The sequence below is a fragment of the Triturus cristatus genome, chromosome 3_1, assembly GCF_964204655.1.
Source record: "Triturus cristatus chromosome 3_1, aTriCri1.1, whole genome shotgun sequence".
Lineage (NCBI taxonomy): Eukaryota > Metazoa > Chordata > Amphibia > Caudata > Salamandridae > Triturus > Triturus cristatus.
In genome coordinates, this window is record NC_140583.1 from 2667586 (window position 1) to 2693059 (window position 25474).

Here is a 25474-nt window from a genome sequence, read left to right on the forward strand (position 1 = left end):
CCCGGGGATAGCACTTACTCTTCTAGTCTCACCTGGGATATACTGGATTGAGAGTACTAGCCTGTCATGCACAATAGTGTGACCGGCACAGCTATCTCTCAGGGCAGTGGTGCAGATTCCATTCACAAGTAGGTGGTAGAAGTGTCTGCTCCCTCTTGAATCTCAAACTCACCTTTTGGTCCCAATTTCCAGTTAAAGGCTACAAAGACTTCCTCCTCTGATGAATCCCCCTCAAAGGCTACACTGGCAACCCCTGGGGTTACACTAGTGGGTTTGTTTTTAGGATAGGCAGGGTCCTTAGTCAGATTTCCTGTCTTTTTACAGTTAAGGCACCAGGCCTTCTTGGGGTCCTTGTTGTTTTTTAGAGTGGTCCACCTTTTTCTCCTGGGGTAGGATGGTGGGGGGCTTAGCAACCCCTTTCTTCTGATCACCTCCTCCAAGACTAGTTTTGGGCACTTTAGTTTTTACCCAATGATCAGCCTTGTTTCCCAATTCTTGGAGAGTGTCTGGTCCCAGGTTCACCAGGTATTGATGCAACTTTTCAGAAACACGGCTACTCAACAGATGTCCTTTCATGATCACATTATACTGCCCATCATAGTCTTGCACCTGGCTTCCTGTAACCAACCACCTGGTACCTTTACTGAAAAATCTACAAAATCAACCAAGGACTGACTCGAGGATTTCTGAGTCCCCCTGAATTTAATTCTATACTCTTCAGTGATGAGTCCGAAGCCCTCAATCAGGGCACCCTTCATGTGGTCATTGGACTCAGCGTCTGCCTCATTCAGGGTCAGGAGTCTATCCCTGCAGTTACCAGAGAACAGTCCCCAAAGTAGAGAGCCCCAATACTTCTGATTAAGCTTCCTCATCCTACAGGCTCTCTCGAAAGCTGTAAACCATTTGGTGATATCATTACCCTCGACATATTTTGGGACAATCCCTTTGGGGATTTTAGGATGAAAGGTTTCCTCTCTGTCCCCAGGTATTATGTTGCTGCCACCATTCATGGGTGCTAAACCCATCTCAGCCCTTTGCCTTTCTATGGCCAGTATCCTGTCCTCCATGGCTATACTGTGCGCTGATCTTTCAAGAAGAACCTTTTCCTCTGAGAGCTCTACAGAGTACCATGAGCGAAATGAGCCATCCATGCTGGAGGCAGGTGCTCATGGCACATTGGGTCGGTTGCTGGGTACAGGAACTACAACCTCTCCTGTGAGTGGTGTTGTGTGTTTCCTGCATGGCTCATTGTAGTTTTCCCCCATGTTACCCTGATTGTGCCCGCTGTAGGCCGCATTGTCCTTTGCACATGTTGCTATATAAACACACTTGCCTTGTGCCTCATTGTAGTTTCACACATAACCTGCATATGCTTTCTTGTTCGGTTCTTTTCCTGGGGTTTCGTCTGAACACCATAGACTAGGTCAAGCAACAATGCCTCTTGTTATTCCCTCTGGTCAGACACAAGCACTTAGACACAACACGAGAATGCAGCTGTTGTTTGTCAGCACACGTCTTATATAACTGAGCACAGAAGTTCAAAGACAACACACATTGAGCAAAGGTTCTGAGGCAAGATTACTGTCAGCTGAGATGTGGAACAACCTTTTATGTATGCTAAGGTACGGGGTCTGCCACTAATCTTGGAGATCTTTGATATATAATCATTTAGCTTCAGTAGAAAGGGAGGGGGTTTAGACTAATCTGTCTTATAACATGACTGGGCTTTTCATGATATTAGCCATGCTAACAGTATTTTTGGTCTGCAAATGTTTTCTAATTCTGGCACGAATACTGCATTTGAGAGAAAAATAGTTAAAATATCATAAACTTTCTTTGTGTCTCTTGTTTATCTTATTGTGAACAGATACAAGTGAGAGAGGAAAAGGGTGTGTCTTGTCACATATATACATGAAAGGGTCTAAAATGTTGTATTCTGGGGGTGCCAACTCAATTTTTCTCTGGAAAGGTTGGAGGGGCAAGTGAGGCACTACAGCTAGTCGGGCTCATTGATACTTTGGTGGTATGGTGACTCAGTCCCTAGATGCCGATGTTGTATGGCCCCAACCATGGTTCTGCTCCTGAGCAGAATCCTTGCAGCACTGGATCGTCCTCTTCACTCACTCCACCCTGATCTTCGGGTCGGTGGCCTCATCCGCAGGATGGGCCAGCTCATACTCTGCCAACAGCTTCTAAAGAGTGGCAGTGGTAGGGTGTGAGGCAGCTTTTATTTTGGGACCTTTACAGAGGGTCCTTAACTGTGGGAATTTAAGCTGCAGATAAGGAGTAAAGTTGGGATGTTTTCGGAGTTAGAAAAATTCCTAACACAAGTTTTTCAGTCCTATGTACAGTCAGTTTTGAATTCTAAACAGTTTTAAACTTCAGGGACTTACCAAGGCCCTAACAGTTAATTCTAAGAATTTAGAAAAAATCAGCTATTCGCCAAGTGGTATTGGCAAGTGCAAAGCTGTAGATCCCACCGCTGATCCACCAATGGAGGAAGATGGCTCTCTAAATCGTGTACTAAAAAGAAGTACACTATGTAGAGAACCCAGTGGGTCCCCAGTTAGCATACAGAGGCTAAAGTAGATAATACTAACGCTCTCTTTTATGGTAGTGTGGGCAAACAGTCAGGCTTATCAGAGAGTTGTGCTAAGCATCTGCTCTCCTCAAAGAGACAATAAATGAGACACACGCTCAAGAATAAATCCGAGACCAAATTAGAAAAATAACACTTAACAAAGAACTTAATTCAAAAGTAAGTACAGGCAGTTATCGTGTAGCCTGCTGACAGGAAGTTCTCATGTAGCCTGCTGACAGGGATTTATCGTGTAGCCTGCTGATACGCACTTATGGTGTAGCCTGCTGACAGGCAGTTCTTGTGTAGCCTTCTGAGAGGCAGTTCTCGTGTAGCTTGCTAATAGGCAGTTCTTGTGTAGCCTGCTGACAGGCAGTTCTTGTGTAGCCTGCTGACAGGCAGTTCTCGTGTAGCCTGCTTACAGGGAGTTATCATGTAGCTTGCAGACAGGCAGTTATTGTGTACCCTGCTGACAGGCAGTTCCCGTGTAGCCTGCCAACAGACAATTATTGTGTGGCTTGCTGACAGGCTGTTCTTGTGTAGCCTGCAGACAGGCAGTTATCGTGTAGCTTGCTAATAGGCAGTTCTTGTGTAGCCTGCTGACAGGCAGTTCTTGTGTAGCCTGCTGACAGGCAGTTCTGGTGTAGCCTGCTTACAGGGAGTTATCGTATAGCTTGCTGACAGGCAGTTATTGTGTACCCTGCTGACAGGCAGTTCCCGTGTAGCCTGCCAACAGACAATTATTGTGTGGCTTGCTGACAGGCTGTTCTTGTGTAGCTTGCTGACAGGCAGTTATTGTGTAGCTTGCTGACAGGCAGTTATTGTGTAGCTTGCTGACAGGCAGTTATCATGTAGCCTGCTGACAGGGAGCTCTCATGTCTCCTGCTGACACCAGTTCTCATGTAGCCTGCTGACAGACAGTTCTTGTGCAGCCTGCTGAAAGGCAGTTCTTATCTAGCCTGCTAACAGGGAGCTCTCATGTCTCCTGTTGACAGCAGTTTTCATGTAGCCTGCTGACAGGCAGTTCTTGTGTAGCCTGCTGACAGGCAGTTCTTGTGTAGCCTGCTGACAGGCAGTTCTCGTGTAGCCTGCTTACAGGGAGTTATCGTGTAGCTTGCTGTCAGGCAGTTATTGTGTACCCTGCTGACAGGCAGTTCCCGTGTAGCCTGCCAACAGACAATTATTGTGTGGCTTGCTGACAGGCTGTTCTTGTGTAGCCTGCAGACAGGCAGTTATCGTGTACCTTGCTAATAGGCAGTTCTTGTGTACCCTGCTGACAGGCAGTTCTCGTGTAGCCTGCTTACAGGGAGTTATCGTATATCTTGCTGACAGGCAGTTATTGTGTAGCCTGCTGACAGGCAGTTCCTGTGTAGCCTGCCAGCAGACAATTATTGTGTGGCTTTCTGACAGGCTGTTCTTGTGTAGCTTGCTGACAGGCAGTTATTGTGTAGCTTGCTGACAGGCAGTTATTGTGAGGCTTGCTGACAGGCAGTTATCATGTAGCCTGCTGACATGGAGCTCTCATGTCTCCTGCTGACAGCAGTTCTCATGTAGCCTGCTGACAGACAGTTCTTGTGCAGCCTGCTGAAAGGCAGTTCTTATGTAGCCTGCTAACAGGGAGCTCTCATGTAGCCTGCTGACAGGCAGTTCTTGTGTGGCCTGCTGACAGGGAGTTCTCATGTAGCCTGCTGACAGGGAGTTCTTGTGTAGCCTGCTGACAGGCAGTTATCGTGTAGCTTTCTAATAGGCAGTTCTTGTGCAGCCTGCAGACAGGCAGTTCTTGTGTAGCCTGCTGACAGGCAGTTATCGTTTAGCTTGCTAATAGGCAGTTCTTGTGTAGCCTGCTGACAGGCAGTTATTGTGTAGCCTGCTAATAGGCAGTTCTTGTGTAGACTGCTGACAGCCAGTTCTTGTGTAGCCTGCTGACAGGCAGTTATCATGCAGCTTGCTAATAGGCAGTTCTTGTGTAGCCTGCTGATAGGCAGTTCTTGTGTAGCCTGCTGTTAGGCAGTTCTTGTGTAGCCTGCTGACAGGCAGTTATCGTGTAGCTTGCTAATAGGCAGTACTTAGTGTAGCCTGCTGATAGGCAGTTATCGTGTAACCTGCTGACAGGCAGTTCTTTTATAGCCTGCTGAGAGGGAGTTCTCATGTAGCCTGCTGACAGGCAGTTCTTGTGTAGTCTGCTGACAGGCAGTTATCGTGTCACTTGCTAATAGGCAGTTCTTGTGTAGCCTGCTGACAGGCAGTTCTTGTGTACCCTGCTGACAGGCAGTTATCGTGTAGCTGGCTAATAGACAGTTCTTGTGTAGCCTGCTGACAGGCAGTTCTTGTGTAGCCTGCTGACAGGCAGTTATCTTGTAGCTTGCTAATAGGCAGCTCTTGTGTAGCCTGCTGACAGACAGTGTTTGTGTAGCCTGCTGACAGGCAGTTCTTGTGTAGCCTGCTGACAGGCAGTTATCGTGTAGTTTGCTGATAGGGAGTTCTTCTGTAGACTGCTGACAGGCAGTTATTATTTGCAAGCTACTCAGTGTCAGCCTGCGAGCCACTGCTAGCTCACGATGGAGCCGCTAGAGATCGCTGCTGTGAATAGGACCGATAGTTCATAATTCAGTTCTCAAGAGGAATGGACACCAGTTCATATTAATGACTAAACCTTTCCTGTCAAAGACAGGTGATATCTGGGTAGTTTTGGGGCAAGCGTTTTAGGTCTCGCCTGACCCAGCGCATGCGCTGGTATAGCAAGACTATTTGTGAGGGCGCAAAAAAATGCTACCATGGCCAGCCTAGAGCTACAGTGCATGTGCGCGGGCGCTCGCTTAGCAGCAGAGGATGGCAAACCTCGTCATGCTCATTAAGCGCCCGCGATCACTTTCACTTTCACCCACGATCATTTTCGCGGCGCTCCTTTGATATTCTCGTTCAAAGAACATCAAAGAACATGTTGTTGTGTTAATGCTTTGCTGCGCCCGTTTGACTTACAATGTGCTTTCTCTTTCCACAAACTCGATGTTTGTGTTCCTTTATTTTGAGTATTACTGTTTTGTGACTTAAAGAACATTAAGGAAATGTTACTGTGAAACTGGACAATGTTCACAGTGTTTATTTCTGATCGCAGCGTCTGCTTCATGTCCGTTGCACCATTCAGGGAGTCCTTTCGTGGGCGCTTTAATGAGGGCATGATGAGGAAGCTGGAAACTTTTGGCACATTCTCTTGCATGTTGGCGACTGGTTAATCGATTAGACCTATGTGGCGCTTTAGATCTCAAAGCGCTATGGTGGGTGCAGCAGTTACAACTCATGAGATATGGGGTGCAACTCACAAGGAGTGGGCAGCAATCCAACTCTTAAGATGATGGGCTGTGTGTATCCATTATCAGCACTCACTCTTCGCTAAGTGATCTTGTTTATTTTGTTGTTGTGTTAATGCTTTGCTGCACCCGTTTGACTTACAACGTGTTTTCTCTTTCCACAAACTCGATGTTTGTGTTCCTTTATTTTGAGATGCTTTTAGTATTACTGTCACACACACAACCACAACCACACACACAACCACAACCACATGCACAACCACACACACACACACAACCACAACCACACACACACACAACCACACACACACACACAACCACACACACACACACAACCACACACACACAACCACACACAACCCCACACACAACCACACACACATACAACCACACACACACACACAACCACACACACTACCACACACACACAACCACACCCACACCCACACACACAACCACACACACGCAACCACACACAACCACACACACAACCACAACCTCTGTCTGTGATGGCTGCCCTCTGGCTGGAGGCAGAGCTTGCTTTGTTTATTTAGGCCGCCCTCTGGCTGGAGGTGGAGCTTGCTTTGTCTGTGATGGCCGCCCTCTGGCTGGAGGCGGAGCTTGCTCAATCTGTGATGGCCGCTCTCTGGCTGGAGGCGGAGCTTGCTCTGTCTGTGATGGTTGCCCTCTAGATGGAGGCAGAGCTTGCTTCATCTGTGATGGCCGCCCTCTGGCTGGAGGCGGAGCTTTCTCTGTCTGTAATGGCCGCCCTCTGGCTGGAGGTGGAGCTTGCTTTGTCTGTGATGGCCGCCCTCTGGCTGGAGGCGGAGCTTGCTCTGTGATGGCTGCCCTCTGGCTGGAGGCAGAGCTTGCTTTGTTTATTCAGGCCGCCCTCTGGCTGGAGGTGGAGCTTGCTTTGTCTGTGATGGCCGCCCTCTGGCTGGAGGCAGAGCTTGCTTTGTCTGTGATGGCCGCCCTCTGTCTGGAGGCAGAGCTTGCTTTGTTTATGATGGCCGCCCTCTAGCTGGAGGGAGAGCTTGCTCTGTCTGTGATGGCCGCTCTCTGGCTGAAGGCGGCGCTTGCTTTGTTTATGATGGCCGCCCTCTGACTGGAGGTGGAGCTTGCTCAATCTGTGATGGCCGCTCTCTGGCTGGAGGCGGAGCTTGCTCTGTCTGTGATGGTTGCCCTCTGGATGGAGGCAGAGCTTGCTTCGTCTATGATGGCCGCCCTCTGGCTGGAGGCGAAGCTTGCTCTGTCTGTTATGGCCGCCCTCTGGCTGGAGGCAGAGCTTGCTTTGTCTGTGATGGCTGCCCTCTGGCTGGAGGCAGAGCTTGCTTTGTCTGTGATGGCCACCCTCTGGTTGGAGGCAGAGCTTGCTTTGTCTGTGATGGCCGCCCTCTAGCTGGAGGGAGAGCTTGCTTTTACTGTCATGGCCGCCCTCTGGCTGGAGGAGGAACTTGGTCTTGCCAGCAGTGCTGCTCTCTGATTGAGCTCTTGTAGCCCTGTGAGGCATATAAAGGGTGATTTATAGCAGATAGGGCACTCCATCGAAACATGACTGAGTATCCTGTCTGCAAAAGTGACGCTCCGGCCACCCCATTTCAGGTCAGAAGGATCATCAGTTGTCTGTCGACGGAGCCCCACTGGCTCTAATGATGTAAAGCTTCCTTCAATGGTCCAAGGGAGTAGGGGCCATCGGAAGATGAGCATAACTTCGCCTGCCCGCCCAAACAATCACCCCTCCACATCCAGAAAAAATCTCCCTTGGTATTGGGGTCCCACTTTAGGAGTTTGCTTTTGTAAAACAAAAGGTTGTGGAAGTTTGCTGGACCTTCTTCACCATTGGCAGCGGCCAACCACTAAAGTTTTAATACCTTGATAGGAACCGTCATGACGGTGCTTCCGGTGACCGTAAGTCAATCAGGGTGGCAGACGTAATGATGGACAGACTATCATCCGTCAAACTCTGGATTGGCCCTAGCTGCTTCAGACAGCCTCTGAATGAAGTCTGCACCTGCTTGTAAGTGCTCTACTGAGAGGCGGTGGAAGTCCAGCGAGCGATGAATGAAGGAATATGAATGAGAAGAGCCAAGGAATATGGAGAAATCTCAAAGGTTCGTGTCGGGATGTGTGCTGACAAAGCAGCACTGCTTTCCTCCCAAGCAGTGAGTGGACGATGGAATAGAGGCATGGCACCCGTGAACAGGCAGGAGGGTCACCGAGAGGCTGAGTTACTTACAGCTCACACAATGCAGCTCGGTGCAGCCAATCCAGTTACTGCGTGAATGGGAGAGAGCTGCACAGACTCATATCTACTAAGACACAGCACTTACCACTTCTCTCCCTGTGCCATCGCACTATGTGCCGCTTAATGCCAACGCAGACACCCTTGCACCATACACCTGCCAGAAACCCATTGGCAAAGTCCTCCACACATATGAAAGGTAACTTCGGCTTACTTCTATCAAAGCGCCCCAATGTCACAATGGATCTGGACGCCAGAGCCTACATTTGGAGAACTGAAAGCCGATTCTTTTAAAATGAATGTTCACCTCTTATAGGGGCATATCTACAAGGACGGCGATAAATAAACGCAAAGCGCGCTTAGCGCTTTGTTATTTATCGCCATCTATCTCTGGAATTTCTCGCCCTGGTAACGCGTTATTAACAACGCGTTACTCCAGGGCAATAAAAATTACAGAGATAGGGAGGAAATCGCCGTTTTGCAGGCAACATCGCTGGTTTTCCAGCGATGTTCCCTGCAAATTGGCGATAACTTTGCATAGAGTCGTATCAGCATAATCCACCCCATTGTCAGGGATAGGTAAGTCAGACGTTAGTTTATGGAGAAAAAGGCGTTTTTCTCCAAAAACTAACGTGCTAAAATCCTGTGGGCTGCCTTGTAAATATTGCAATGTGAACATCAGCGATATTTGCAAGGTAGTCCATCCGGGGTACGCCCAGTGACGCCCACTTTGCATCTCATTAGAGATGCAAAGGAAGGCGTTGGGAAAAAGGGTGCTAACATGCGATTAGGCATGTTAGCACCCTCTTGTAAATAGGGCGATAGTTTTATCTCTGCTTTTTTGGCTTTTTAAGCCAAAGAAGCAGAGATAAAGCCCTTGTAAATATGCCCCATCATTTTTGTTGACCTAGTTGAAGTGTGTACACATGCAGTGAGGCATGTGTGTGGGATTTCTATAGCGCACACCTGGCCAAAGGCAGCGGAGCACCTTAAGGATCAAAGACGAGCATGACGTCACAAGTGATAGGAGGGGAGGGTTGTTTGTGCACTGGCAATGTATGGTGATGTAGCGCTCTTCAAAGAGGGGCGTCTTCTAGTGTATGGCTTCAGATTGCATAATAGTAGTTCAATATTATTTTTAAACATGTGCATACGGTATGTTCAGCCTGTTTTCAAAGTATTGAATTCAGGAAATGGAAACTGCTTAAAACACAAGTTCAGGTGCCTCAGAAATTCGAAATGTTTACACAGAAACTATAAATCACTACTCAGCACGGTTCCTACTTGCTTCTGTCAACTCTTTTTATTGTGCAGTGCGTCATGTGATATTTTTGAAGAGGTATTCGCAACTATGACTTTCAGGACAACGCGTCTCCTATTTATTTTTGAATAAAGGACACTTAATGTTGAAGTTGTGAGCTCTCTGAAACAGGCTTGTTTGCATTCCTTGCCCTCAGGGCAGCAGTGGGTGTGGGGGGTTTGCATTTCTTGCCCTCTGGGCAGCAGTGGGTGTGGGGGGGTTTGCATTCCTTGCCCTCCGGGCAGCAGTGGGTGTGGGGGGTTTGCATTCCTTGCCCTCAGGGCAGCAGTGGATGTGGGGGGTTTGCATTTCTTGCCCTCCGGGCAGCAGTGGGTGTGGGGGGTTTGCATTTCTTTCCCTCAGGGCAGCAGTGGGTGTGGGGAGCTTTGCATTCCTTGCGCTCCGGGCAGCAGTGGGTGTGGGGGGGGTTTGCATTCCTTGCCCTCAGGGCAGCAGTGGGTGTGGGGGGTTTGCTTTCCTTGCCCTCAGGGCAGCAGTGGGTGTGGGGGGGGTTTGCATTCCTTGCCCTCTGGGCAGCAGTGGGTGTGGGGGGGCTGAATTCCTTGCCCTCAGGGCAGCAGTGGGTGTGGGGGGGGTGGCATTCCTTGCCCTCAGGACATCAGTGGGTGTGGGGGGTTTGTATTTCTTGCCCTCAGGGCAGCAGTGGGTGACCGGGGGTTTGCATTCCTTGCCCTCCGGGCAGCAGTGGGTTTGGGGGGGTTTGCATCCCTTGCCCTCAGGGCAGCAGTGGGTGTGGGGGGTTTGCATTCCTTGCCCTCCGGGCAGCAGTGGGTGTGGGGGTTTTGCATTCCTTGCCCTCAGGGCAGCAGTGGGTGTAGGGGGTTTGCATTCCTTGCCCTCAGGGCAGCAGTGGGTGTGGGGGGTTTGCATTCCTTGCCCTCGGGGCAGCAGTGGGTGTGGGAGGGTTTGCATTCCTTGCCCTCTGGGCAGTAGTGGGTGGGGGGGGGGGTTGAATTCCTTGCCCTCAGGGCAGCAGTGGGTGTGGGGGGGGTTTGCATTCCTTGCCCTCAGGACATCAGTGGGTGTGGGGGGTTTGCATTCCTTGCCCTCGGGGCAGCAGTGGGTGTGGGGGGGGTTTGCATTTCTTGCCCTCAGGGCAGCAGTGGGTGTGGGGGGGGGTTTGCATTCCTTGCCCTCCGGGCAGCAGTGGGTGTGGGGGGGTTTGCATTCCTTGCCTTCAGGGCAGCAGTGGGTGTGGGGGGTTTGCATTCCTTGCCCTCAGGGAAGCAGTGGGTGTGGGGGGGTTTGCATTCCTTGCCCTCTGGGCAGCAGTGGGTGTGGGGGGGTTGAATTCCTTGCCCTCAGGGCAGCAGTGGGTGTGGGGGGATTGCATTCCTTGCCCTCAGGACAGCAGTGGGTGTGGGGGGATTGCATTCCTTGCCCTCAGGACAGCAGTGGGTGTGGGGGGGTTGTATTCCTTGCCCTCAGGGCAGCAGTGGGTGTGGGGGGATTGCATGTCTTGCCCTCAGGACAGCAGTGGGTGTGGGGGGGGTTGTATTCCTTGCCCTCAGGGCAGCAGTGGGTGTGGGGGGTTGCATTCCTTGCCCTCAGGACAGCAGCGGGTGTGGGGGGGTTGCATTCCTTGCCCTCAGGACAGCAGTGGGGGGAGGGAAGGATTGCATTCCTTGCCCTCAGGGCAGCAGTGGGTATGGGGGGAGGCTTTGCATTCCTTGCCCTCAGGGCAGCAGTGGGGGGGGGGGGGGACAGGAAGGTTACATTTTTCTATTCTAACTCCAGCTCTAGAATATCTGCGGAAAGAGCAACTTCTCCCAAATTTTCCAGGAGGTTTAATTACTATTGGAACACCAGCCCTGGAATATTTTGGAGAACAAACAGGGTGGACTGGCCATCTATCCCAGCAGGCATTCTCTGGTGGGTTGCAGCCTTGTAAGGGGTTTTTAAGCCTCATGGCCACTGCGTCTATCGCTCTCTCCAGCCCTCGGGGGTGGACAGAAGCATTCCAGGGAGAGGGGAAAATGTGTTTTACCTTTATGACTCTCTTAAAAACTTCTGTTAAGAATTTTAATAATGTGGAATTAAACCTAAAATAATCACTATTTCCTGAAATAGACAAATGATAACACATTTGTATTCCGACTGCATTAAATACATTTAAAAGCATCTTGCCCTCACTTTGCTGCTGTCAAATCTCTTAGGGGCACATGTATCAAATACTGTTTTCTCGATTCTCAAATAGCGATTTTTTACAATCGCTATTTGAGAATCGCAAAACGAGATGTAATAAAAAATGTGCAAATATTTTGCGATTCCTTGGTATTCCTTAATTGTGACTCGCATATTGCAAGTCGCAATTAAGGAATGGCTTCCCATTCATTCCTATGGGCCTAGAGGCCCATAGGAATGAATGGGCAGACATTCGCAATTTGCGAGTACCCATTAGGGTACCAATCTCAAGGGTGTCATAAGGACACCCTGATGCACCCCTGAAATGTGCATGTGTGCACATGTGGCACACATACATGCCCTAAGTGCCAAATGGCACTTTGAAAAAAGCAAAAAAGTGAATTTTTCAAAGAATTTGCAAATTTCCACCAACTGTCAGATGGTGGTAATTTACGATTTCTTATGCCAAATTCGCACAACTTAGGTGCTTTCTATATCGCATTTATGGAATCACAATTTGCAATTCCTTAATTGCAATCGCAAAATAGAGAATTGCAAATTTTGCAATTCTCCAATTTGCGATGCCCTTTGGAGATGATACATCCCAAAAGGCTTTTACCCGTTCACAAACGGGTCGATTCTGAGAATCAGCTCATTTGCGAATGGGAAAAGGGCTTGATGCATATGCTCCATAGTTTTTATTTTGCTCTCATGGTTTGATGTAAACTTCCCAGACCAGGCGCTGCCTCATGGCCCCACAGGCCCATTCGACCATAAAACAGGCCCATAAACTGATATAAAACCGGACCAGCCCATCAGACCCTACCCGACGGCCCCACAGGCCCACCCAACCGAGGCCAAGCTGCAGGTCCTAGTGAGAGGCTCTTAGGTTTTCCGGATCTGGGACGGCGGGTCTCGCGTAGTAGACAAGGTAATAAGCGATTATTCAAGCACGAGTCGCGGCCGCCACTGGTGCGAAGAAGCAAAGGGTCCCATCATTGGGCGGGATGTCATATTGACGCTGATTCTTGGTTCGGTTTTAATTTGCTGAATGTATTCATTATGTCTTTCTTCCTACCATTAAGGGTGTAAGTATTTAAAAAACTGTTTAGTAATTGGCGACCATTACTGTCAGGCCAGACACGTGTGTCGTCACCGGCAGCGTCCCTCAGTAATGTTTATCACGCACTCCGGGGCAGATTTACAAGCCTCTTACGCCTCCTTACACGGTCATTGCGTCACTTTTTTTGACGCAACGTTGGCGCAAACAATGCAGCCAGGTATAATGTATGCAGCATGGGCGTTCCCACGCAAAAAGCCATGTAGAACTGACCCAGTGAAATTTACATTTCACTGCATCACTCTATACCTTCACTGCGTCAAAATCTCTACACCTGCTGAGACCAGGCATAAGGAATGACCAGGGCTTTTTGTGTTGGACTCACCTATCTGTTGTGGCGCATTGCTGGAGTTGCGTCACTTTCATGAGCATCTCCAGCAATGCGTCGCTTTTGGGCCAACAGATCTGTCAGAATTTTTGACGCATCTGTTAATCTTTTGCAAATGCTCCAGTTCCTTGTAAATCTTTCCCCTGCGAGGGGCTACTTATTTGTACCGCCTTCCGACCGCTGTGTTCCCTAAAAGGAATCACTGCACGTTGTGCAAGTTTAGAAGAAAGTTACCTTAATATCGGAAGATTTTAAAAGGAAAAAATAGCGCGCAGAAGCCCATGCGTTTAGGACCCTATAGTGATGTAGTGCGGTTGGTGGGGATATATTTAACTTTAACTACCCAGATGTTTCCTTTCTCGAAATATTATTGAGGTTGAGTCCCCCGATAGGCAGTCCTGCCCTTCAAACAGAGTGATTACCGCAGACAGGTGCAGCCTCTGGCTCTTTCGGGCAAGAGCCCTCCTGCGTGGGACGACTGAACTCTGGAATCTGGGTAGCGCCTCGACAATCTGTTTCCACAGGCCTCATCCCGAACCGCTAGGACTCCTTTCCAGCACCCTCTCCCCGGAAGCAGAGGAGCTCCACCTGGGAGAAAGGCAGTAGGCCTCGAGTACCAGAGCTCACACTCAATGTCACTCTCCCTGTGTAAATATAGCAAGGCAGCCGGCCTCGTGTACCAGTGCTCGCACTCAATGTCACTCTCCCTGTGTAAATATAGCAGGGCAACCGGCCTCGTGTACCAGTGCTCGCACTCAATGTCAATCTCCGTGTGCAAATATAGCAGGGCAGCAGGCCTCGTGTACCAGTGCTCGCACTCAATGTCAATCTCCGTGTGCAAATATAGCAGGGCAACCGGCCTCGTGTACCAGTGCTCGCACTCAATGTCACTCTCCCTGTGTAAATATAGCAGGGCAACCGGCCTCGTGTACCAGTGCTCGCACTCAATGTCACTCTCCCTGTGTAAATATAGCAGGGCAACCGGCCTCGTGTACCAGTGCTCGCACTCAATGTCACTCTCCCTGTGTAAATATAGCAAGGCAGCCGGCCTCGTGTACCAGTGCTCGCACTCAATGTCACTATCCTGTGTAAATATAGCAGGGCAGCAGGCCTCGAGTACCAGTGCTCGCACTCAATGTCACTCTCCCTGTGTAAATATAGCAGGGCAGCCGGCCTCGTGTACCAGTGCTCACACTCAATGTCACTCTCAATGTGTAAATATAGCAGGGCAGCAGACCTCGAGTACCACTGCTCGCACTCAATGTCACTCTCCCTGTGTAAATATAGCAGGGCAGCCGGCCTCGTGTACCAGTGCTCACACTCAATGTCACTCTCCCTGTGTAAATATAGCAGGGCAGCCGGCCTTGTGTACCAGTACTCACACTCAATGTCACTCTCCATGAGTAAATATAGCAGGGCAACCGGCCTCGTGTACCAGTGCTAACACTCAATGTCACTCTCCGTGTGCAAATATAGCAGGGCAGCAGGCCTTGAATGACACTTCTCACACTCACTTTCACTCTCCCTGTGTAAATATAGCAGGGCAGTAGGCCTCTGGTACCAGTGCTCACACTCAATGTCACTCACTGCGTAAATATAGCAGGGCAGCAGGCTTTGAGTGGCATTTCTCACACTCAATGTCACTCTCCCTGTGTGAATATAGCAGGGCAACCGGCCTCGTGTACCAGTGCTCGCACTCAATGTCACTCTCCCTGTGTAAATATAGCAGGGCAACCGGCCTCGTGTACCAGTGCTCGCACTCAATGTCACTCTCCCTGTGTAAATATAGCAGGGCAACCGGCCTCGTGTACCAGTGCTCGCACTCAATGTCACTCTCCCTGTGTAAATATAGCAGGGCAGCCGGCCTCGTGTACCAGTGCTCACACTCAATGTCACTCTTCCTGTGTAAATATAGCAGGGCAGCAGGCCTTGTGTACCAGTGCTCGCACTCAATGTCACTCTCCCTGTGTAAATATAGCAGGGCAGCCGGCCTTGTGTACCAGTACTCACACTCAATGTCACTCTCCATGAGTAAATATAGCAGGGCAGCAGGCCTCGTGTACCAGTGCTAACACTCAATGTCACTCTCCCTGTGTAAATATAGCAGGGCAGTAGGCCTAGAGTACCAGTGCTCGCACTCAATGTCACTCTCCCTGTGTAAGTATAGCAGGGCAGCCGGCCTTGTGCACCAGTGCTCACACTCAATGTCACTCTCAATGTGTAAATATAGCAGGGCAGCAGACCTCGAGTACCACTGCTCGCACTCAATGTCACTCTCCCTGTGTAAATATAGCAGCGCAGCCGGCCTCGTGTACCAGTGCTCGCACTCAATGTCACTCTCCCTGTGTAAATATAGCAGGGCAGCCGGCCTCGTGTACCAGTGCTCGCACTCAATGTCACTCTCCCTGTGTAAATATAGCAGGGCAGCAGGCCTAGAGTACCAGTGCTCGCACTCAATGTCACTCTCCCTGTGTAAATATAGCAGGGCAGTAGGCCTAGAGTACCAGTGCTCGCACTCAATGTCACTCTCCCTGTGTAAATACAGCAGGGCAGCAGGCCTAGAGTACCAGTGCTCGCACTCAATGTCACTCTCCCTGTGTAAATATAGCAGGGCAGCAGACCTCGAGTACCAGTGCTCACACTCAATGTCACTCTCCCTGTGTAAATATAGCAGGGCAGCAGGCCTCGAGTGCCAGTGCTCGCACTCAATGTTACTCACTGTGTAAATACAGGAGCTACGCCTCGGATCAGGGCAGCAGGCATCGAGTACAAGTGCTCGCTCTCAATGTCACTCTCCCTCTAAGTATAGCAGGGCAGCCGGCTTTGAGTACTAATGCTCACACCCAATGTCACTCCCCCTGTGTAAATATAGCAGGGCAGCAGATCTTGAGTACCAGTGCTCACACTCAATGTCACTCTCACTGTGTAATTACAGGAGCTACGCCTCGGACCAGGGCAGCGGGCCTCGAGTACAAGTGCTCGCTCTCAATGTCACTCTCCCTCTAAGTATAGCAGGGCAGCCGGCTTTGAGTACTAGTGCTCACACCCAATATCACTCCCCCTGTGTAAATATAGCAGGGCAGCAGATCTTGAGTACCAGTGCTCACACTCAATGTCACTCTCACTGTGTAAATATAGCAGGGCAGCCGGCCTCGTGTACAAGTGCTCACACTCAATGTCACTCTCCATGTGTAAATATAGCAGGGCAGCAGGCCTCGAGTGCCAGTTCTCACACTCAAAGTCACTCTCCCTGTGTAAATATAGCAGGGCAGCAGGCCTTGCGTGCCAGTGCTCACACCCAATGTTACTCTCCCTGTGTAAATATAGCAGGGCAGCCGGCCTTGTGCACCAGTGTTCGCACTCAGTGTCACTCTCCATGTGTAAATATAGCTGGGCAGCAGGCTTCGAGTGCCAGTTCTCACACTCAATGTCACTCTACCTGTGTAAATATACCAGGGCATCCGGCCTCGTGTACCAGTGCTCGCACTCAATGTCACTCTCCCTGTGTAAATATAGCAGGGCACCCGGCCTCGTGTACCAGTGCTCGCACTCAATGTCACTCTCCCTGTGTAAATATACCAGGGCATCCGGCCTCGTGTACCAGTGCTCGCACTCAATGTCACTCTCCCTGTGTAAATATAGCAGGGCACCCGGCCTCGTGTACCAGTGCTCACACTCAATGTCACTCACTGTGTAAATACTGGAGCTACGCTTAGGATCAGAGCAGCAGGCCTCGAGTACTACTACTCGCACTTAATGTCACTCTCCCTGTGTAAATATAGCAGGGCAGCAGGCCTCGAGTACCAGTGCTCGCACTCAATGTCACTCTCCCTGTGTAAATATAGCAGGGCAGCCGGCCTCGTGTACCAGTGCTCACACTCAATGTCACTCACTGTGTAAATACAGGAGCTACGGCTCGGATTAGGGCAGCAGGCCTCGTGCACCAGTGCTCACACTCAATGTCACTCTCCCTGTGTAAATATAGCAGGGCAACAGGCCTCGAGTACCAGTGCTCGCACTCAATGTCACTCACTGTGTAAATATTCTCATTGCTATTCTATTTACATGTACTTCACTGTTGAGGTGTCGAGGAAAAGATCAAATTAAATTAATATAAAAGTTTTTAAAAGTTATTCAAATGCACTGATGAATGGGCTTTGAGTGCAGCACTTGGAGGTCTGATTTGATGCAATACAACTTGAATCTCTGTGCTGGCTTCGTTTATACATGTCTACCCTTTCTGCGTCGTTATGTAACTGTGTGTCTGTTGCTTTACTCCTGCGGTACACTAAATAATAATTAACAAGAAACTCTGACTCTCTCAATACACTACTCAGTCTCACCCTATAGCTCTCTCAATATAGCCTTTACCTCCACTCTCTGACTCATCCCAAACCTCATTCTGCTACTAGAACTACGAAATAACAAGTTGTAGACTCTTCTCTTCTAGATCCCTGCTTGCATCACCCCAAACCTCATTTTACTATTAAAACCCCCCAAAAATTCTAAATTCTTCCGTAAGTTACCCCTCCTTAGACTGATCTGAGACCTCATTTAGCACTCTGATCTCCCTGATCGAGTTCTAGAGACTTGCCTCCCCATCTCTCCTTTACTCGTCCCAAATCTCCTCCTACTACCGTGATTTCTCAAATAGTTTCTAGACACTTCCCTCTTCTTTCCCTCCATTATCCTGCTCAATCGAACTACCAGACTCACACTGTCTCACATTGCACACTGACCACCAGACTCCACAACACGGGAATTCGCGGAGACGCCCTCAACTGGATCCGTTCCTTCGTCTCCAGCAGAACACAGAGGTTCATGCTCCCCCGTTTCCTTTCCAAACCCACCGACATCATCTGCGGGGTCCCCAGGGATCTTCTCTGAGCCCGACCCTTTTCAACATCTACATCGCAGCCATCGTCAGACAGTACGGACTCAGCATCATATCCTACGCCGACAACATCCAGCTCATCCTCTCCCTCACCAGCAACCCCGAAAACACCAGAATGAGCTTCCAGGAGGGAATGAGTGGAGTAGCCACCTGAATGAAAGACAGTTGCCTCAAACTCAACTCCGAACAGACCAAGGTTCTCATCTTCGGACCCAGCCCCTCAGCCTGGGACGACTCCTGGTGGCCTCCTGCCCTCGGACCCCTCCAACCCCAACAGACCATGCTCGGAACCTCGGGATAATCCTCGACTCCTCACTATCCATGAACCGCCAAATCAAAGCTATTGCCTCCGCCGGTTTCAACTGCCTCCGAACCCTACGAAAGACTTTCAAATGGATCCCCTCAGACTTCCGAAAGACCGTCACACACGCACTCATCACCAGCAGGCTCGACTACGGCAACTCCCTCTACGCCGGAATCAACAAATCACTACTTCGCAAAACTTCAAACCATCCAAAACGCCGCCGCCAGGCTTGTCCTAGGACTACTACGCCGGGAACACATGATGCCGCACCTACAAGAGCTCCAGTGGCTCCCCGTTGAGAAGAGGGTCACCTACAAACTACTCACGCACGCGTACAAATCCCTGAACAACATCGGACCCAAATACCTCAACGACCGAATGAGTTTCCACAAACCCAAGAGGAACCTTCGCTCTTCCGACCTCGCCCTGGCAGAGGTCCCCGCATCCACCGAAGCAAAGCCGGAGGGAGAGCCTTCTCCTACACCGCCGCCACAGCATGGAACGCTCTCCCAGTTGAAATAAGATGCTCGACTACCCTACTCACCTTCGGAAGGGCACTCAAGACCTGGCTTTTCAACTGATCGGAGCTGCTAGACATACCCCTCCCCCAGCGCCTTGAGACCCTCGCGGGTGAGTAGCACGCTTCACCAACCCCTGATTGATTGATTGATTGACATGGCCACCACTCAAATGAACTCTTGGGGGGTTATTAGCAACAACTTGCGATAATTATCGCAAAACGCGCTTAGTGAGATTTATTTTATCGCCTCCTATCGCTGGATTCTATCGCGGAGATAACGCAGTATTACCAACGTTTATCTCCACGGCGATAAGAATCCAGCGATAGCGGCGAATCCCATCTACAAAGTGAGATTTCCAGCGATAAAAATCCTATCGCTAAGGAAAATCTAGCTAATAGGCAGGTGGGGACTTAGCCGTAGAATCCACCTCCCATTGACTATTATGGCTAAGTCAGGTTTTTACCAAGTGTAAAATCCTGGCGCTAATCGCGGTTAGCGCGCGGTTAGCGCGCGGTTTCTTATCGCGCCGCGGGTATTGCTAATAGGCGATAGCTGTGTTGGAGACTGCTTTCAGTCGCTACCAGTTTGGGTACGCCCACTTTGCATGTCATCAGCAATAAATATCGCTGACATGCAAAGGGGCCCCCAAACCGGTCGCTATCACCTGGAAGCTGTCGCTAACTGCTGTTAGTGACAGCTTGGTAATTGGGCGATAAAAAAATAGTGCTGATAAAGCGGCGATCTGGGGCCCTTGCTAATATGCCCCATGTTTCTCTGTACTAATTCACCACTAATCCTTTTTTGGTTCCCGATTTGCATGCTACTCACCGAAAAGCGCTTCAATGCCTTGTCAGCGGTAGATAGGGTGAACAACCTTTACAACGCAACTTTTACACCGCACTACCATTACAACGAAACTATTACAACGCGAAATCTGTTACAACGCATGCCATTACAACGCATGCCATTACAACGAAATGCACTAGATGGCGTGCTAACATTAGAAATAGTGTAGTTTTACTATCCAAACACCTTCCCTACTGCAACGTGGACTGGAGTTAGAATAGTAAATTATACATTTCTAATGTCAGCACTCCATCTAGTGTACGTCGTTGTAAAAGCATGCGTTGTAAAGGCTGGCGTTGTAACAGATCTTGCGGTGTAAAAAATGCGTTGTAACGGCATGCGGTGTAAAAGCATGCGTTGTAACGTCATACATCCGGTAGATAGTGCTATATAAATACGATTACAATTACAAACCGAGTTATGTGTCAATGTGGTAACCCGGTAGACCACTGGACTCGGGTATATATAGTGGTACACAGAGAAAGGTCTGCTTTCTCTGTTTATTTTGTTACATTTGTTGGTTTTGCCAGTCAACTGACAGGATAGGTCCCTAAATGTATTGTGGATGTATCTACATGCACTACCTTCCTCCTGCACATCACTTGCACTGATCCCAATTCTTGCACTTGTCACCTTATTTGCACCTATTTTAACTAAAATGATGATGTTGACATATATTATGTCTGTTGAATTGTTGATCGTTTGACCATAAAACTTGCGTAATTGATTAAATCACAGTCATTCATCGCATCTATCAGGTGTTGTCATAAATTTATATGCATTGCCGACATATGTGTTCTCTAACACTTTGCAAATTATTTCCACTGTGACCTTTCTCTGTGTACCACTACAATTACAAACCGGCCACACACTGACGGGGCAGACCAGCCCATCAACACTGCCCGATGGCCCCATAGGGCAGTCCGACCCTGGCCAGAGGCCTCTCCTACCCAGGGCTTCTCAAGGAGTGAGAGTTCCTTTATCTCACATGGGAAGAAAAGTCACCATCTCCTTCCATACAGAGCGGACACTGACTCTTGTGTGTGGAGCGCTGCACTTGCACCCAGCACTGTGTACATGGAAGGCTTCTACACGCCGTGCCACGTAAACACCACTACATGTGAAGGGCGCGTTATCAGACAAGCCTGGGAGCTGCGACTGTACACTGCCCTTTACTACTGCACGTCATATCCGCTCAAAATACTTTATTCGATAAATAAAAACCATAAACGCACATTACATACAAGAAAAGGTAATAACACAATATAATGAAACTCATATCTACTGCACATCATATAAAACACCGCCTACCGCCAGCGACCCTCTACTCTAGGCAAGTGCACTGGCGGGGCATCCATTGGGGCGCAGGGGCGGAGCCCCACTTAACGCACCACACGCGGTGTGCTTGCAGCAAATCCAGCAATGAATATTTATTTATTCAACTCTTACTGTGTAGCGGCTGCCGGCCGGGAGTCGGAACATGAAGGGGGTGGGGCCGGGGGGCGAGCACTAGAAGGTTGAGTGACAGTCTGTTCAGTTGCAACTTGTTTCAGTTTCACCCTGCACTGACAGCGGCTCGCAATTTATTTGCGCATGCTCGAGTTTGGCTCTTGACAAGCACGAGCATGCACATTCGCCGCACTGTCTGCCAGCCAGCTAGGCACTTCTATGTACTGAGAGGGAGGGGGCCGAGAGGCCGAGGGTTGCCTCATGCAGCAGCCCCGTCTCTCGGTATGGGCGAGCCCTATCCGTGCTCTTTAGCCAATCCAGGGCAGGTGCTGCTAATGCAACGTCTCTGGATTGGCTGAGAGCCTGAGACAGTCTCAGACCCCGCGCGGCAGCCTACGAAGAAACTGCATTGGGTGCCGCGCAACTATGGCCAATCACTGTGGCTTAACTCGGAACACAGTGATAGTGATTGGCCATGAGGTGCACAGCGCACTCTCTGCAGTCCGTCGCGTCATCACGCACGTGCCACTGTCTGCTGCATACACACCTCGTGGCGGCGGTCTGCATACATTGTGTGTCAGCTCTCCCGGACCCGTCGTGTGACTCGTGTCGTCTCTAGGAAGCGTGCAACACTGATCGAGGGCTCAGCGAGGTCAGATTAAGAGTTCCAGAATTTGCCTGTCTTGATAATATATGCCCCGTAGTGCGCTCCAGATTTTGTAGCCGGCTGCCGTCATGCTGTTGTGTTGTATCTTGGTTCACGTGCTTACTTTAATCCGAGACGCCCCCATAGTCCGCACCCGTCTAGCTCGACCTCGGCCCTACACACGTCACTCTGACCTCCACTATTGGCCGACGTGACTGCCACTTCAAATCAGTGTTAAATTATTAACGTTCTAACGACACTCGGAAAGAGAATACACGCGCGCAAGTCTGTGACGCTAGTTCATTTCCACATTCCAACCATCAACCCTATAATAAAGCAGTGCAAGGGCCGATTCAACTTTCCAGAGATTCCAATCAGCATGCGCATTAGAACTAAGACCTGGTAGTAACAATACCCCCGGAATCGGTAATGCCTGGTGCGGAATTAACTTCCGGGAATACAGGCCTCCTTGTCATAGGCCCTGTCCCATGTGATGTATTTTATATAAATGATACATCAAATCAGGAAGCCTAAGGCGCATTGGCCATAGACGCGTTTGTTGTGAAGATTCATTAAATATTATGAAATGTTACATTTGAAATCAGGAGTCATGAGCATCATGCGTTTACGAACTGTCTCGTGCCTATGCATGATCTTGTGCAAAAGCTTTTTTTTTTACAGTTTTATATAGCGCACATTCAACCCAAAGGTGTTTGGAGTCTTTACATGAGCACCAATTACATTTACAAAAGGGTATATTCATTTTTCAGACACAGGAGATTAAGTGATTGCCTAGAATCACAAGATGTTGAACCAACACCGAGACTCGAACCTTTTTTCCCAGTTGCAAACCCTGCTATGCTGGCCGATATGCCTTGTTCTCTTTAGGTATATAACCAGAGGTCGAAGAGGGTGGGATCGGAGGGGCATGCTATGCACCATACTTAGTAAGTTGACAGAAAACAGTTCCCCTACTTTATATTAAATGCAACCGTCCTGGGACGGTTGATTCAGACATTTGAGATGCCTGATTTGAAGTGGAGGGGAGAGAGGCACATGTGCTGTGAATCCCAGGGACGGAACAAGGAACAGACCTTCTTGTCAGGGTGTCTGCTCCCTGAAACAAATGTAAATGCTTTCTTTTGGTTATTCTGCTTATGTAAAGGCTCCTTGGAAGCCCGTATTGGTTTTATTGATGAAGTCACTTAAAGAGTATTCTTTTTCGGCGATATTAAAGGTGATCAGATGAGCTGTAGACTGCTTCTTTTAATAGACAGTTATAAAACTGTTTGCATTAGGTACAGTATACACATTACTTAGATTTTTTGGAAGCTCGTTTTTTTAAATCTAAAACTACATATTTGTGTGCACTTTGTGGCAGCCTATTTTATACTGTCAATAATGCAAATTTAAAATAATGAGGTACGTATTCAAAGTAGGCCTGGGCTAAATTTCCGTTCCGCTCGCGGAAATTGCGATAATTTGAAATTTTCGCGTTCCGCGGAGAGCGCAAAAATGTAAAAATTTCAGCATTCCGCAGTTTAGCGATAATTTGGTTCTTGCTCGCGCTGTAAAATAATACATTCTCGCGGGCGCGCGATCGCCTTACCTGAATCCCCACGTTCGCCGACAAGTTTTCAGAATCCGGTTGCGTTCTCTACAAGATGTTGGATTGTTGGTAGCCATTTGCGCTGTCTCGCGACAGTTCGCGCCCGCAGTAACGTCATGCGTCGCGCGATCACGTCTTTCTTCTCGCGATCATGCACCGCGAGAAGAGTGAAAACAAGATGGCCGAGCCCGCCAGCAACCGCATGGGTAAGTTGGCGAGCCGCGAACACGCAGAAAATACCGCGAACGGGCAGGAAAAAAACTTCTGCATCTTCGCGATATTTCCGCGTGTTTGCGGAGATTTTAAACATTTTCGCGATAATTTGCAAAAGTCGCTTTCGCAAATTCTGCCCACCCCTAATTCAAAGTGCAGTGGCGTAATGAAACTAGAGGTGGGTCCCCCTGCAAAGTACATGGCGGAGGCCCCCACACTTCGCACCCTGTCAGGATGTCTCAGACCACAATTCTGAACAGTGCTTGAGGGGGTCCCCTGGAGCATCATGGGGGCTGCGGGTGCTATTGTTATGCCAATGTCAGGGTGCTTTTTTCACAGGCCGGGACCTTATACTGAATAAGCAGCTACCTATGTTATATGACATCTCTTTATTAATGTTATAACTGCACTTTCACAACTGCTTTATGAACCTTCCTGCTTTCTCAAATTTGCTTGAAAATGCACCATTTATCTTCTCTTTTTTCAAAATTTTCTCGGGGGGAGAACCCCCCCCCCCGAACCCTCCTTATAGGGGTTCAGGCTCGACTTATTTAAAGAGCCGCCGTATTCAAACATTACAGCTGGATTATCTTACTGTTTAAAAAATGCAACCAAATAAATGCTTGCCAAACATACTATTCTGGTCAGGCAGCCTCACTGACGTGTGAAGACCCCCACAGTGTGATCATTAGAAAGGGGGTGAAGAAGATTATTCGAGTCCCTTCCCTTTGACACCTCCTCCCAGCCAGATATAAATGACAAACGTGATGGCCCCTTACAGACAGGCTCAGTGGCACTATTGTTTTCCCGCTTAAAACAAAGCACTGCTGTGAGCTTAATGCTTCTTTTAGCCACAGCCTGGCGCCCCCCCCGGGATCACTTGAGGCCCCCCAGTTTGAAGACCTCTGCTCTAGGCGCTATAATAATGCCTGTGTGCCCATGTGCAGGCTTGAATTCACTAATAACACATCTAGGGTTCCTCATTTTGAAGCTCTTTCCCTCAACATCCTCTGAACTGCCGAGTCTCATGTCAAGACCTGCATTATGCAGACACCTTTCATTGCTGCTCTCAACTTTCAGCTCTTTAGAGTTAAACAATAGCCAGACCCTCGGTGCTGGTGCCCAGATTGCCCAAAGCAGCCCCCGCCAGCCCTTGAGCCCCCACCGACCTCCTGTTACTGCTGCCTCTCAAACCAGGGCCCGGGGTGTTTTAAGTGTCAACCTAAGATCCCTACCCTCCCCTACTAGGCCAGGCTGACTTCGGGGGGCCACAGGCTGTGCCCCCTCACACATTCCAAGCAGTAATCTTACAGCATGTAGTAATAACCAGCAACGGCTGTAAATTGGATCACTTACTGATGGCGCCAAAGAGGGTCATCACTCCCAGTGGGGTGGTACAGATGCTGAACATGGCTCTGCTGCTGAGGCGTCACTGACTGCTGCTGAGGCGTCACTGACTGCTGCTGAGGATGCACTGACTGCTGCTCAGGGCTGAGGGAGGACAAGTGGTTGGTGCAGGTGGCTTGTGTGTGTATATGTAGCCACTAAAGCTGACTCCGCCCACAGTCTGCACTAGGAGAAGATGACGACCAGAAACCAGAGATGAGAACAGATTAAGATCTTGTGGGTGTGGTAAACATACAAGCTCGAAGAAGCTGAGTGGAAATGAAGGTGTGGAGCTGAATCTATACCTGAGGGAATGCAAAAGCGTGTGAGAGCTAGAAGGAGACCCCTTGACCATAGGCAACACGCACATGAGAGGCAGGCTTGCTGCAGACCCCACAAGAGGGCTAGACGGAGACTTCTCGACCATAGGCAACACGCACATGAGAGGCAGGCTGCAGACCCCCACAAGAGAGCTAGACGGAAACCTCTTAACCATAGGCAACACGCACATGAGAGGCAGGCTGCAGACCCCCACAAGAGAGCTAGACGGAGAGTTCTCGACCATAGGCAACACGCACATGA

General features: G+C 49.4%; 1 long non-coding RNA gene across 2 annotated transcripts in view; it reads right to left on the bottom strand.

Moving 5' to 3' along the window:
* The window catches only part of LOC146859565 (uncharacterized), a 424617-nt gene extending 399616 nt beyond the window's left edge, over positions 1 to 25001 (bottom strand). For both annotated transcript variants that reach the window (XR_014979035.1, XR_014979034.1), the window contains exon 1: positions 24863 to 25001. This is a non-coding gene — a long non-coding RNA (uncharacterized LOC146859565). The remainder of the gene's footprint in view (positions 1 to 24862) is intronic.
* Between the last annotated feature and the right edge of the window lie 473 nt (positions 25002 to 25474).